A 12,609-nucleotide genomic window follows, 5' to 3' on the forward strand; every position below is an offset into this window, starting at 1 on the left:
GAGTTGGTGAAGGGTCGCCTGCTACTCGTGCGAGTAGTTCTCGGGAAGAAAACCTTTGTTTTTATTAACGTTTACGCACCCACCAACGGCGGGGAGAGGGTCACCCTCTTCAGAGAGCTTGAGAATGCGCTGGCGACCTGCCAGCCTGAAGAGTTGGTCTTCCTGGGGGGTGATTTTAACTGCACAGAGAGCAGCACACTGGACATGAATCACGCAGAGCCACATGGCCCGTCGGCCAGGGAGCTGCGCAGGATCCTCGTCAAGTCTGACCTCACTGACATCTGGAGGAGATGTCATGGGGACACGAGGCAGTATACCTGGGCCAAGGTCAGGGGGAATACCCTCTCTCTGGCCAGGCTAGACTGATTCTACTGCTGTGAACATCATTACAGCATCGTCAAGCAGTGCTCCATCTGTCCAGTGGGCCTGTCGGACCACTGTCTCACTGTCTGCACAGTTGTTGTGCCATCAGTGAGGTCCCGCAGTGCCTACTGTCACTTTAATACCCAACTGCTTGACGATGCTCACTTCTGTGACTGCCTCGTGTTCTTCTGGCAGCAGTGGAGGAGTCAGAAAGCCCACTTTGTCTCCCTGAGGCAGTGGTGGGATATTGGCAAGGTGCAGATTCGCCAGTTCTGCCAGCAGTACACTGGAAGTGTCACGAGAGGTATCCGTGAGTCCATGAAGGCTCTGGAGAGAGACTTTCTTGAGCTCCATCAGGCTCTGGAGTGTCGTGCAGACAGGAGGCTAATTGATGACCTCCACACCCAAAAAGAATCACTCATTGGCCTTTTGGACACAGGAGCTGCACGAAGCCGGGCAGATCCAGGAGAGGACCGTGCAGTTCTACAAAGCGCTCTTCTCCAGCGAGGCTATTGAGGACTCGGTCGGCACACGCAGGTTCCTTGAAGACCTTCCACAGGTCCCCGAAGAGGAGAGGGCAGGGCTGGAGAGGCCTCTCTCCCTGGAGGAACTCTCCACTGCACTCAGTGGCTTGAGCAATGGCAAGACCCCTGGCTTCGATGGCCTGCCGGCCGAATTCTATCGTGCCTTCTGGGCTGTGCTGGGAACTGACCTGCTGGATGTATATTTGGAAAGTGTGGAGCAGGGGGACCAGCCACAGAGCTGCAGGAGAGCTGTCACCCTGCTGCTTAAGAAAGGGGACCTGTGTGACATTAAGAACTGGAGACCTGTTGCCCTGCTGTGTGTGGATTATAAAATCCTGTCCAAGGCTCTGGCCAACAGGCTGAGGGTGGTGCTGGTGCACTCCGACCAATCGTACTGCGTGCCCGGAAGGTCAATCTTTGATAACATATTTCTGATTCGAGATGTTTTGGCCACCTCCAGACTATTGGGTTTAGATAGTGGTCTCATTTCGTTAGACCAGGAAAAGGCCTTTGATAGGGTTGAACATCAGTATTTGTGGAGGACCATGAGGTCCTTCGGGTTCAGCCCCGTCTTTGTTGCCATGATTCAGGTGCTGTACAGTGACATCTTCAGTGTGCTAAATGTCAACAGAGGGCTGAGTGCTCCGTTTCCAGTGCGGAGGGGAGTCAGGCAGGGCTGTGCACTCTCAGGAATGCTCTACTCCCTTGCCATTGAGCCTCTGCTACATCAGCTACGCCGAGTCATCAGGGGCCTGTCCATCCCGGGCTGCCCCGATTCCACTTTCAAGATCTCGGCGTACGCTGATGACATCATGGTCGTGGTCAGTGGAGAACAGGATGTCAGGGCGCTACAGACAACTTTGAGTGATTTCCAGCGGCTATCATCAGCCAAAGTAAACTGGGCCAAGAGTAGCGCCCTACTCTTGGGGGAGTGGAGCGAGATGGGTCCCCCAGTCTTGCCAGAGAGGCTCAGCTGGACCAGAGGGGGACTCAAATACCTGGGGGTGCACCTGGGGGATGAGGCCAGCGTGAAAAAGAACTGGGAGGGGCTCCTTGAAAAAGTGAAAGGTCGTCTGGACCGCTGGCGCTGGCTGCTCCCCCAGATCTCCTATAGAGGCCGGGTTCTGATTGTCAACACCCTGGTGGCTTCGATGTTGTGGCATCGCTTGGTGTGTCTGGAGCCACCAGCCGGACTGGTCGAGGAGCTGCAGACCACGCTCCTCGACTTCTTCTGGGACGGCGCAGTCTCCTGGAGGCTTGGCGGCATCTGCGCGTGCAGAGAGAAGAGGAGCGGCCCAGTCTATACTGGACACTCAGAGAACCATTAATACACAATCTACGAATGGACATAGAACCAGGCCGCTCCTTGGACTTTACCAGCAGACTGGTCCAGGCCAACATCACACAGCTCCACCACCTGCTGGACGTGGATCAGGGCTGCTGGCGCACCGTGGAGTGGGCGTGTGACGCGCTGGGACTACACTCGCGGCGGTGTGTAGACAGGTTTCTCAGTCAGCTTTGCTCTGCTCTGCCTCTCGAGGAGATGCTGCTGATCCAGGGTCTGTTTGAGGATCATCGCATTCCAACCACACAGCCTCCTTTCCCTGGTCTGCTAGTGTCTCCTGCGCTCAGTCCCGGACCGACGGGATCTCTCCTTGAGCCCCTTGCTTCAGAGGAGAGGTCTCTAGCTGGTGTTGGGGGGAAATGTCTGTACAGACTAGTCGTAACATCTAGACACCAGGCCCAGCTGTCCGCACTCCCTGACACTCCCTGGAGGGCTCGTCTGGGAGTGCCGGATGACGTCCAGCCTGCCTGGGGTAGCCTCTACAGATTTCCCCTCAACAAGAGGGCTAGTGCAATGGAGGGTCCCGCACACCATCCTGGGGGTCAACTCATTTGTGTCGGTTCTGGACCCGGCGGTGTCTGACGCCTGTCCCTTCTGCGCTCAGAGGGAGACGGTGTTCCACTGCTACAGCGCCTGCCCCCGCCTGTCGCCCATGTTTGCCGTACTGATCTGGCTCTTCACCAACCTTGGCCTGGTCTTCAACGACGTTATTTTCGTGTTTGGGGTGGGTCATACGAAAAAACAGAAAACTCAGACCCTCCTTGCCAACCTTCTGCTGGGCCAGGCCAAACTCACCATCTACAAGACTCGGAAAAATAAGATCTCTGGTTCCGGGACTGTAGACTTGGTGAGGATGTTTGAAGGGTTGGTGAAGAGCAGGATATCGTTAGAATTTTTGTTTTATAAATCTCATAATGACCTCGGAACGTTTGAAAAGCATTGGTGTTTTGGAAATGTCCTGTGCAGGATTGTTAATAATGAAAGATTATTATTCCAATTATGATTTTATTTTCTTAATTCTTGAAATGGGGTTTTAAGACTCAAGATTAATACTTTGTTTTTTCTGTCAATAAAGTTTGATTGAACTCTCTCTCCTCTCTCTCTTTTCCACTGTATTCTTCCTCTCTCACACTCTTCATCTCCTCTCTCTTTTCCACTCTATTCTTTCTCTCACACTCTTCCTCTCCTCTCTCTCTTTTCCACTCTATTCTAGAAAGCCAGGACCAGCTACCGGAAAGCTGTCTGATCAGGGTGAGTCTGTGAAGTCTAAAGACTGGTCAGTTACTAAACTGAGAGATCTGTAGCAACTCCATCACAGGCTTGAAGCTCCGCAGTGATTAATGTTTGGGCACAACACACCAGGGTATAGTTCTGCACATCTGTGCCACTGACATCCTCTCTAGAGCACAAAGCTGTTGGCCTTTTGGTATTGGTCCCTTCCTGTATTGTCCAATCTGAATTTTTCTTAAGGCTTGACATCACCTCATCAGCTGTGCCTAGGGGCTGCACAGTGATGCAGAGGTGAGCATAGCAGCCCTGCGGATCCCAGGTTCAATCCCTGACCTGGAGTGCTATCTGTGTGGAGTCTGCATGTTCTCACCTTGTCACATGGGTCTTACAGTCCAAAGCTGTGCTGGTGGGTGTGTCTGTGTGTGCCCTCTGATGGCCTGGAGTCTCCTTGCCTGATTTGTAACAGAGGTCTTAAACCCAAGCAGGAGTTAAAATATAGGTATCTAATGAACAATCTGCCAGAACTAACGCTTGCTGTCTACAATTTCAGTAGCAGGCTGATATACAATTTTGGCTCTGCATAAAGGAGAAAGGGCATTGAGTTAAATGACGAGGATGTTGGATATGTACATGTGCAAGAGAGTAGTTCAAGACAGGGCAAACCTCCAGTCCTACTGAAGCCTTCAGTGACTTTTCTTCTGCGCCATTCTTTGAGATTAAAGAGAGAATTCCCCCCGTGATGTTACCAGGTTTGATGTTTAACCAAAGTGAAACAGGAAAAATACCCTTTTTTTCTGTCATTAGGGTCTTACGGCATTAAGGATCTGTGCCTGTGGCTGGAAGGGTTTGCAGGTTCAAATCCCGCAGCCGGCAGAGGAATCCTACTCTGTTGGGCCCCTGAGCAAGGCCCTTATCCCCAACTGCTCCAGGGGCGCTGTATAAATGGCTGACCCTGCGCTCTGACCCCCAGCTTCTCTCCCTGTCTGTGTGACTCATGGAGAGCAAGCTGGGGTATGCAAAAAGACACATTCCGAATGCAATAAATTGTGGCTGATGAAGTGATCTGGTCTTGTCGATGATTACAACGTTGGAGTTAAAGAGGACATTAGGCGCCCTCTCATGGCTTTGGGCAGAATTACAGGCTGCCCTGCCGCACCTCAGAACAGAAGTTACATCTTTACACAAAGGGTGGTGGGGGTGTGGAACCAGCTACACAGCCATGTTGTTGAAGCCGATACCCTGGCTTCTTTCAAGAAACAGCAGGATGAGATCCTCAGATCATGACACTGGGGGCAGTTCTATACACAAAGAGTAGCGGGGTTGTGGAACATGCTAACCCAGCCATGCTGTTGAAGCCAATGCCCTGGCTTCTTTCAAGAAACAGAAAATGTCCGCTATGATTTTAAGATTCCGCTAGATGATGGCTTGTCTTGCCCAGGTGTGGGCATAGATAACCTGGCGTGATTCAGTTCCTGGGTGAAGGAGGGAGGCAGTTCTATACACAAAGAGTAGCGGGGGTGTGGAACATGCTGTTGAAGCCAATGCCCTGGTTTCTTTCAAGAAACAGCAGGATGAGATCCTCAGATCATGACATGGGGGTGGGGGCAGTTCTATACACAAAGAGTAGCGGGGGTGTGGAAAATGCTGTTGAAGCCAATGCCCTGGCTTCTTTCAAGAAACAGAAAATGTCCGCTATGATTTTAAGATTCTGCTGGATGATGCTCAGATGTGGGCATAGCTAGCCTGGCGTGATTCAGTTCCTGGGTGAAAAGGGAGAGTTTGGTGCCCAGCTTGTCTGTGGTTCATTGCAAATGATCACCCTGCTTACTGTACTTACAGCCTGGAGGAGGGAGGTAACTGTCAGGTCTCACCACTGGAGGTGTCTATGTTCACTTTGAGCCTCTGGGCAATATGTGTATTTATAACTCTCCAGAACCTCTGCAGACTAACCATTGGGTACTATTGGCTGCAGAGTTTGTCGTGAAAGTCGTGAACTTTGTGAACATACCGTTTGTTGCAAACTCACATTCAAATTCCCACTCATTGCAACATGAAGCGGCCCTTCCTGCTCACTAGTCCCTGTGATGACTAATGTACCGAGGTGTACGAGTTAATAAGTTCAGGTTCCAGCAGAAATGTTCCAGCCTGATCCGCAGGTAGAGTTAACCAGTGAGTAGCATTTAATAATAATAATAATAATAATAATAATAATAATAATAATAGCTTACACTTATATAGCACTTTTCTGGACAGTCCACTCAAAGTGCTTTACAGGTAATGGGGACCCCCTCCACCCCCAGCAGTGTGTACCCCCACCTGGATGAGGCACCAGTCCGTTCCCCACACACCAGCTCTCAGTGGGGAGGAGAGTAGAGTGATGGAGCCAGTTCAGAGAGGGGGGTTATTAGGAGGCCATGATGGGTAAAGGCCGGGGGGAAATTTGGCCAGGACACCGGGGTAACACCCCTACTCTTCTCGAGAAACACCCTGGGGTTTTTAATGACCACAGAGAGTCAGGACCTCGGTTTTATGTCTCATCTGAAGGACAGCGCCTCTTTCCAGTCTAGTGTCCCCGTCACTATACTGGGGCATTAGGACCCACACAGACCGCATTACATGCACCAATATTCCAATGTATTTTTTTATAGCGCCTTTCACAACAAGGTTGCCCCCCAGGGCGCCAACAAGCAGGGGGTCGTTAGCAATGAAACACCGGAATGTATCTATACCGCTGCGCTGTATGAGTTAGCGATGGGTTTTTTTTTAAAACTACTGCGTTGCGAGTAATTGCGATACGTCCCACCCCCTGCGTGCGCTGTGCTTCCCTGAGCTCCCAACCCAACCGGTAGCAGGAGTTTGCGTAGTTACCAGGGTTTCACAGGAGAGGGGAGTCCGCAGGGCATTTGGATGAGCAGCAACAAGTGAAAACGGCCAAGAGCCAGCTTTCACCGTCTCTCTATCTGCACACACGGGCGCTGCTGGAGCTGAACCCGCCGCGGACGCGATGTCGGACCCAGGTTAGCCTCGCCCTGTTGGACGCCGGTGTCCTCATTTCGGACTTATCGGGGAGGGCGGGGAGTTTCACACATCCGAACCGCTGCTTCCCTCACTGCAGGCGGAAGCTAAGACAGCGATCGGTAGCGAAACGGAGGGGGGTTTCACCCCTGAAGTTGTGACAGACGGACCTGTATTCCACATATGCGCGAACAAGGCTTGGTTTTGGGCCGATCGCTTGAGGCAGTCGCTATAGGAGGCAACAAATCTTAAGCATTTTTGTGTCATCTTGGCCCGGAGTTGTGTATTTCCGCGATATAACTTGAGTTCTATGTTGCAGGAGGCGCCGGCTGTGAACACGGCTCGCTCGGACTATGATTTGATCTCATTCAAATTGAACAACCGCTGCCGATCGCCCGTTCAGACGTTTTCACCCAAAAATCACTCCCACCCACCTTGAAGTATATATGCATTTGTATGTTTAACGCCGCAGGTGAATCGGCCGTTTCGTTTTGCGGTTTAATACTCAAATTTTCCACCTGGGTCCAGAGCGGCTGTATTTCAGTTCCCTGATAGTTCCGACAGTAGGCTGTTGAATTAATGTGCAGCTGGGAGAGACTGAGCACTTTCCTGACTTCAACACACGGTGTGGCACAGTAGCTCAGGTGGGGAGCCGCGTCAGCAGGCGTAGTCTGCAAAGGAACGAGTCATAGGTTTATTCCCGGCTGAAAGGAGAAGACAGAAAACGCAACGTTTCGGCTGTGAAGCCTCCTTCAGGTGTAGGACAGTGTGGTGAAGTCTTGTGAATGGCAATCCTACCGCGAAACGTATTGCTCTCGTTCACCTTAACATTCATAGTCTCCATCTCGACATTCAAACGTGTACAGTATGTTGTGGGTCGCCTTTAAGAGAAGAGCATCATTGTGGTCTGAATAAATGAGTGCTTATTAATCATGTTCGCATATCCCAGTAAGTCGAGGCGGAAGCTGCAAGGGTTAACAACTGTTGTTTTAAACCACCGCTCTGTCAGTGTGTCGTAGCATCACGCCCTCAAAGATTTAGGGACGGCACTGATTTTTATACCCGAGACGAGCGCCCCCTGGTGTTCATGTTCCACCACAATGACGAGGGAAACGCACCCATCCAGCTTCGAACAGGTTCTGGCAAGTCAGGGGCGCCGGGGAAACCGGATCTTATCCCAGCAAGCAACGGGCACAAGGCGGGGTACACCCTGGACGGGACACCAGTCCATCACAGGACACACACAGACACTCGCACCAGGGCCAGTTTTCCCAGAAACTAATAAAACTACCAGCATGTCTTTGCACTGTGGGAGGAAACTCATGGAAAAATAGGCAGAACGTGCAAACTCCACCCAGACAGATGCCCACAAATGGAACCCAGAACCCAGGGCCCAGGTGCTGCAAGGCAACAAGACTAACCACCCTGTCAACTCTCTTTCTATTTAATTTGTAATAATTTAGTTTTGTAATAATAATAATCATAATAATTGCTTACAGTTATATACCGCTTTTCTGGACACTCCACTCAAAGCGCTTTCCAGGTCATAGGGATCCCCCTCCACCCCCAGCAGGGTGCAGCCCCACCTGGATGAGGCGCCAGTCCGCTCCCCACACCCCAGCTCTCAGTGGGGAGGAGAGCAGAGTGATGGAGCCAGTTCAGAGAGGGGGGTTATTAGGAGGCCATGATGGGTAAAGGCCAGGGGGGGAAATTTGGCCAGGACACTGGGGTAACACCCCTACTCTTCTTGAGAAACACCCTGGGATTTTTAATGACCACAGAGAGTCAGGACCTCGGTTTTACGTCTCATCCAAAGGATGGCACCTGTTTACAGTCTCGTGTCCCCCTCACTATACTGGGGCATTAGGACCCTCACAGCCTGCAGGGTGAGCGCCCCCTGCTGGCCCCACTAACACCTCTTCCAGCAGCAGCCTCAGCTTTCCCAGGAGTCTCCCCTCCAGGTACTGACCAGGCTCACACCTGCTGAGCTCCAGTGGGGCTGCCAGTTGTGAGTTGCAGGGTGATATGGCCGCTGTTCTGTGCATGAATAGAACAGAAATTGTTAGACGCAAATTATTATTTTTGCCATTCCACTCTTGCTGTTTAAGTGCTCACGGGGCGGAAGACAGCCTGTGCTGTTTTGGAATACACGTGAGGAGCTGGCCTGGCTGTTTTTGTCCGATACAGTTTGCCCTGAAAGGCGCAGTGATAACTACATGGGTCTCGTGGGTCTGTGGTCCCTGCAGGCAAAGTGATCTCCTATTCCGAGCTCAAGGCCCTCCTGGGGAAGAGCCCGGACCTGCTGCTGGTTGACGTGCGCACCCAAGAGGAGGTGGACAAGGGGAAAATTCCAGGCTCTATCCACATTCCCGGTAAGCCTCCTACAGCCCGGCTCTTGAAAACACAAGGCAAGTCCTAACGAGAGGAGGGGGGAGGGGGCATTCAGCCATATCGAGCCCATTCTTGAACAATAAACAGGGTGTCGGGTTCAACAGCCTGGCTGTGCAGCTTGTTCCATACTCCCACCACCCTCTGTGTAAAGAAGGACCTCCTGTCCTGACTGGAGGATCTCACCCAGCTGTGTCTTGAGAGCAGCCAGGGTAGGGGCTTCAACCACAGGTCTGGGCAGCTTGTTCCACACCCCCACCTCCCTTTGTGTAAAGGGATGCCTCCTGTCTTGACCGATGGATGGCATCTAGCCATTTCTTAGAAAGCAGCCGGGACAGAGGAGTTTTAAAGCCCCCTCCCTGGTCTGGATTTATGTTTTTTGACCTGTGTAAAATAAATGTGTAACATTCTGAGCCAGAAGACCGTGACTAACATCATCTGGGTTTCTTACAGGCTAGAGCACAGCTGGGTCTTTCATATATACTGTCAACTCCCTTCACCATCAATAACCAATAAAAAACTCAAATCTGGGCGATAATGTAAGTTCCGCACCTATCGCAATGTTTTGCTCACTTGGCACCCAGAAGCCTGAGGAGTCTTAAGTATAAATGAGCAAAAACCTAGTGTTAAGGACTGTTTTTTTAAAAACGTTTAGGTTAGATACTAAAATTAAAAGTGAATTAAGTGTCCACACTTAATTAATGATGTTGCTGAAGCTTTATCAGGGGATGATGAATAATCATTTATCATTTTATTACTATTAAAATAAGTAATTGGAGCGGTGGCTAAGGATCTGTGCCACTGGCTGAAGGTTGCCGGTTCGAATCCTGTGGCCGGCAGAGGAATCTACTCCATTGGGCCCCTGAGCCAGCTGCTCCAGGGGTGCTGTATAAATGGCCGACCCTACTCTCTGACCCCCAGCTTCTCTCTCGCTGTCTGTGTGTTTCCTGGAGAGCAAGCTGGGGTCTGCAAAAAGACACATTCCTAATGCAAGAAATTGTATATGGCTGATAAAGTGATCTGATCTTAAAATTATATATATAAAAACAATGATTTAATTAATTAAATAAATGGAATCTGGTTTTGTTTTACTATATTTCCATTCCCTTATGATCCTACATGACTTCCTTTCAGGTTTATATCACTGTGAAGGTGCCCTGAGCTTTTGCTCGGCCTCACTGCGTGTCCGCTTGCTTTAATCTCGTCTATCCAAAAAGGCCTCGTACCCGGAACCCCACCCTCATCCCCGTTTCTTCCGGATACCAGGGACTGTACTGTACCGGGACTGTCTGACCTCCCAGCTCTGCAGTTCTGTTTGTAATGCAGTGGCGCCTTTCCTCTCCCGCCCTGTAGTGGGCGCTGTGGAGCGGGAGCTGGCCCTGGACCCGGCGGCTTTCCAGGACAAGTACGGCGTGCAGAAGCCCCCCCCCCGGACACCCCACGGCTCGTCTTCCACTGTCAGATGGGTCGCCGAGGAGCAACGGCCACAGAGACAGCACGCGCCCTCGCATTCGAGAAGTATGTTTTCCTGGCGATCCATTTCGCCCTGTGCCTCTTAAAGCTATTTTAGTACAGGCCTTGCAATGCCGCTAATTTGCTCCTTCTATCTGATTAATTAATCATGTTGGTTCAATTTGGTAATTAATTGATTAGCAAGCCACATCTGGGATGGATCACCCTGTCCGACAGCACCCTGTCACTGGATTAGAGGGTGTCGATGAGGAATCGCTGACGCTGGTGATAGAGGGCGCCTCCTACTGGTTGACGCCAGGAAGTACTCCCAACAGCTTTGGTCTATAAGTTGGAGCTGGGGTCTCCTTGGAGTTTCCCCTGGGAAAGATCAGGGTTCTCCCAGGGTGGGGATGACCAGTAGGTGTGTTGGGAAGAGCACCTCCTACTGGTGGACACTGAGAATACCAATTGGGTCAGTTCAGGCTTAGCTCCTGGGATGACTGAAAGTTGTTATTGCAGTTATGTCATGTAAGTAGTGATGAAACTAATTCAGTTCATCTTCGGCAGGGAAACCAGGATATAATCTTGAGAGGAAACGGTATTTGAAGTTTCTTAAGGGAAACTTGCTCTCCAGTGCATCACAGTGCACACCACCTGGTGTTTTTTCCTGCTGCTTCTTGGTCCTTAACTGAGGGCGTTTTCTCTCTCTCTCTCTTGTTACTTTCAGGGCCCGGAATTATGCTGGCGGGTATAAGGAGTGGGCAGAGAAGGAGAGGTGCTGAAGTTGCCCGCATCGCTATAAAAACCCTGCGGGTTTTTGGATCTCCGTATTCCGAACTTGCAACCTAGCGAAAGTGATCAACACACACACTGCTGTGGAAATGCCTACACTTATATAGCGCTTTTCTGGACACTCCACTCAAAGCGCTTTACAGGTCATGGGGATCCCCTCCACCCCCACCAGTGTGCAGCCCCACCTGGGTGAGGTGCCAGTCCGCTCCCCACACCCCAGCTCTCAGTGGGGAGGAGAGCAGATGAAGCCAACTCATAGATTGATTCACAATAGCAGATGAACGTTTTCAGCGTCAAAAATGTACCTACTGTAACAGTTTCACTCGAGTTTTCTAGCATTTTGAACAGCTCTGATCTAGTACTGCTGCTCGGTGTGGGGAAAACTAGGTTTCAAATGTCATCATCCAGTCACATCTCAAATTCCCTCCGGCAAGACTGCTTAACGACGTGGTCACAAGATAAACTACTAATGAGCGGCCAGCAGAAAGTGTTGCAGTGGCTGATCTCACCGGCTTTAACCATCTGATTTAATTGGCTCGTAGGCGGGTGTCCTCATTAACAGCGTCCTCTCCTCTCTATACATAGTTTAGAAAATGTAAAAGGCTTCTGGCTGGGCTGCAGAAACATAGGTCAGGACAGTCTGTTAGCATGAAGCATGAAATTGCAGTAAGCGATACCAGAGGCAGGGTGTAATCCGAATTCACGAGCGCATTCAGTAATTAACGAGAAACCGTAATTAACGTGCCCAGGACAGCTGCCCTAACAAGTATAAGCACTTCCTAAGCGCCGTATCCGGCAGGAATAGGATGAAGATTCGTGTTGCTTTGACTACAGAGCCTTCCGATATTGCTAATCGGTCAACACTGTTGTCTTCAATTAGGCTGTGAAGCTCTTAGCTTCTAGCAGGAATGTCGCCTTTAAATTTTATCTATATGTAATATGATTCTTCACAGCAAAGAGAAACTAGATCCAAGACACGGTTTTAGTCTCTTTAAGCCTGAAATGACCAAATGCAAAATATCCCAGACATCTGCACAGCCGTGTGTATGTTCACGAGGTCTGGAGATGCTAAAACGTCCTTATTTTAGATTGTTAAACTGGAACTGAAATAAAGCCATTTTCCGTTCTGGACATCTGGTCGGTTGTTTTTGTTCGACGGGCTTGACAAAACAAAACGAACGTTTTGTATTCCATACCGAAAAGAAACGGGACACCGTCGTGGTTGAGAAGGAGTCGGCCCTGTTTTCTGTTTTTCAAGGGTCTTTCTACTTTGGGCTTGGTGCGGTTTCTCTCTTTTTAAAAAAAAACCACCTTCACCTCCGCTGGATCACAATCCGGTGTTTCTCCGACGCTGCGCGGCGTGTCGGAAAGCCGAGCTGGTGGCTGCTGTCGGGGCGGATCTGTTGCGACGTTTTTTTTTCTGTCTTTCTCTCCTGCTGGTTCTCTATAATCTTTTTCCCCCCTGGTAGGTTTTCCCTTCTTTGGATCTTTGAGTCCTGG

General features: G+C 50.5%; 1 pseudogene; it reads left to right on the forward strand.

Annotated features, from left to right (window-relative positions):
• Positions 1 to 6,265: 6,265 nt before the first annotated feature.
• On the forward strand, positions 6,266 to 12,240 carry LOC138223920 (thiosulfate:glutathione sulfurtransferase-like; annotated as a pseudogene).
• The last annotated feature ends 369 nt before the right edge of the window (positions 12,241 to 12,609 follow it).

Source organism: Lepisosteus oculatus, chromosome 18 (assembly GCF_040954835.1).
Source record: "Lepisosteus oculatus isolate fLepOcu1 chromosome 18, fLepOcu1.hap2, whole genome shotgun sequence".
Taxonomy (NCBI): Eukaryota; Metazoa; Chordata; class Actinopteri; order Semionotiformes; family Lepisosteidae; genus Lepisosteus; species Lepisosteus oculatus.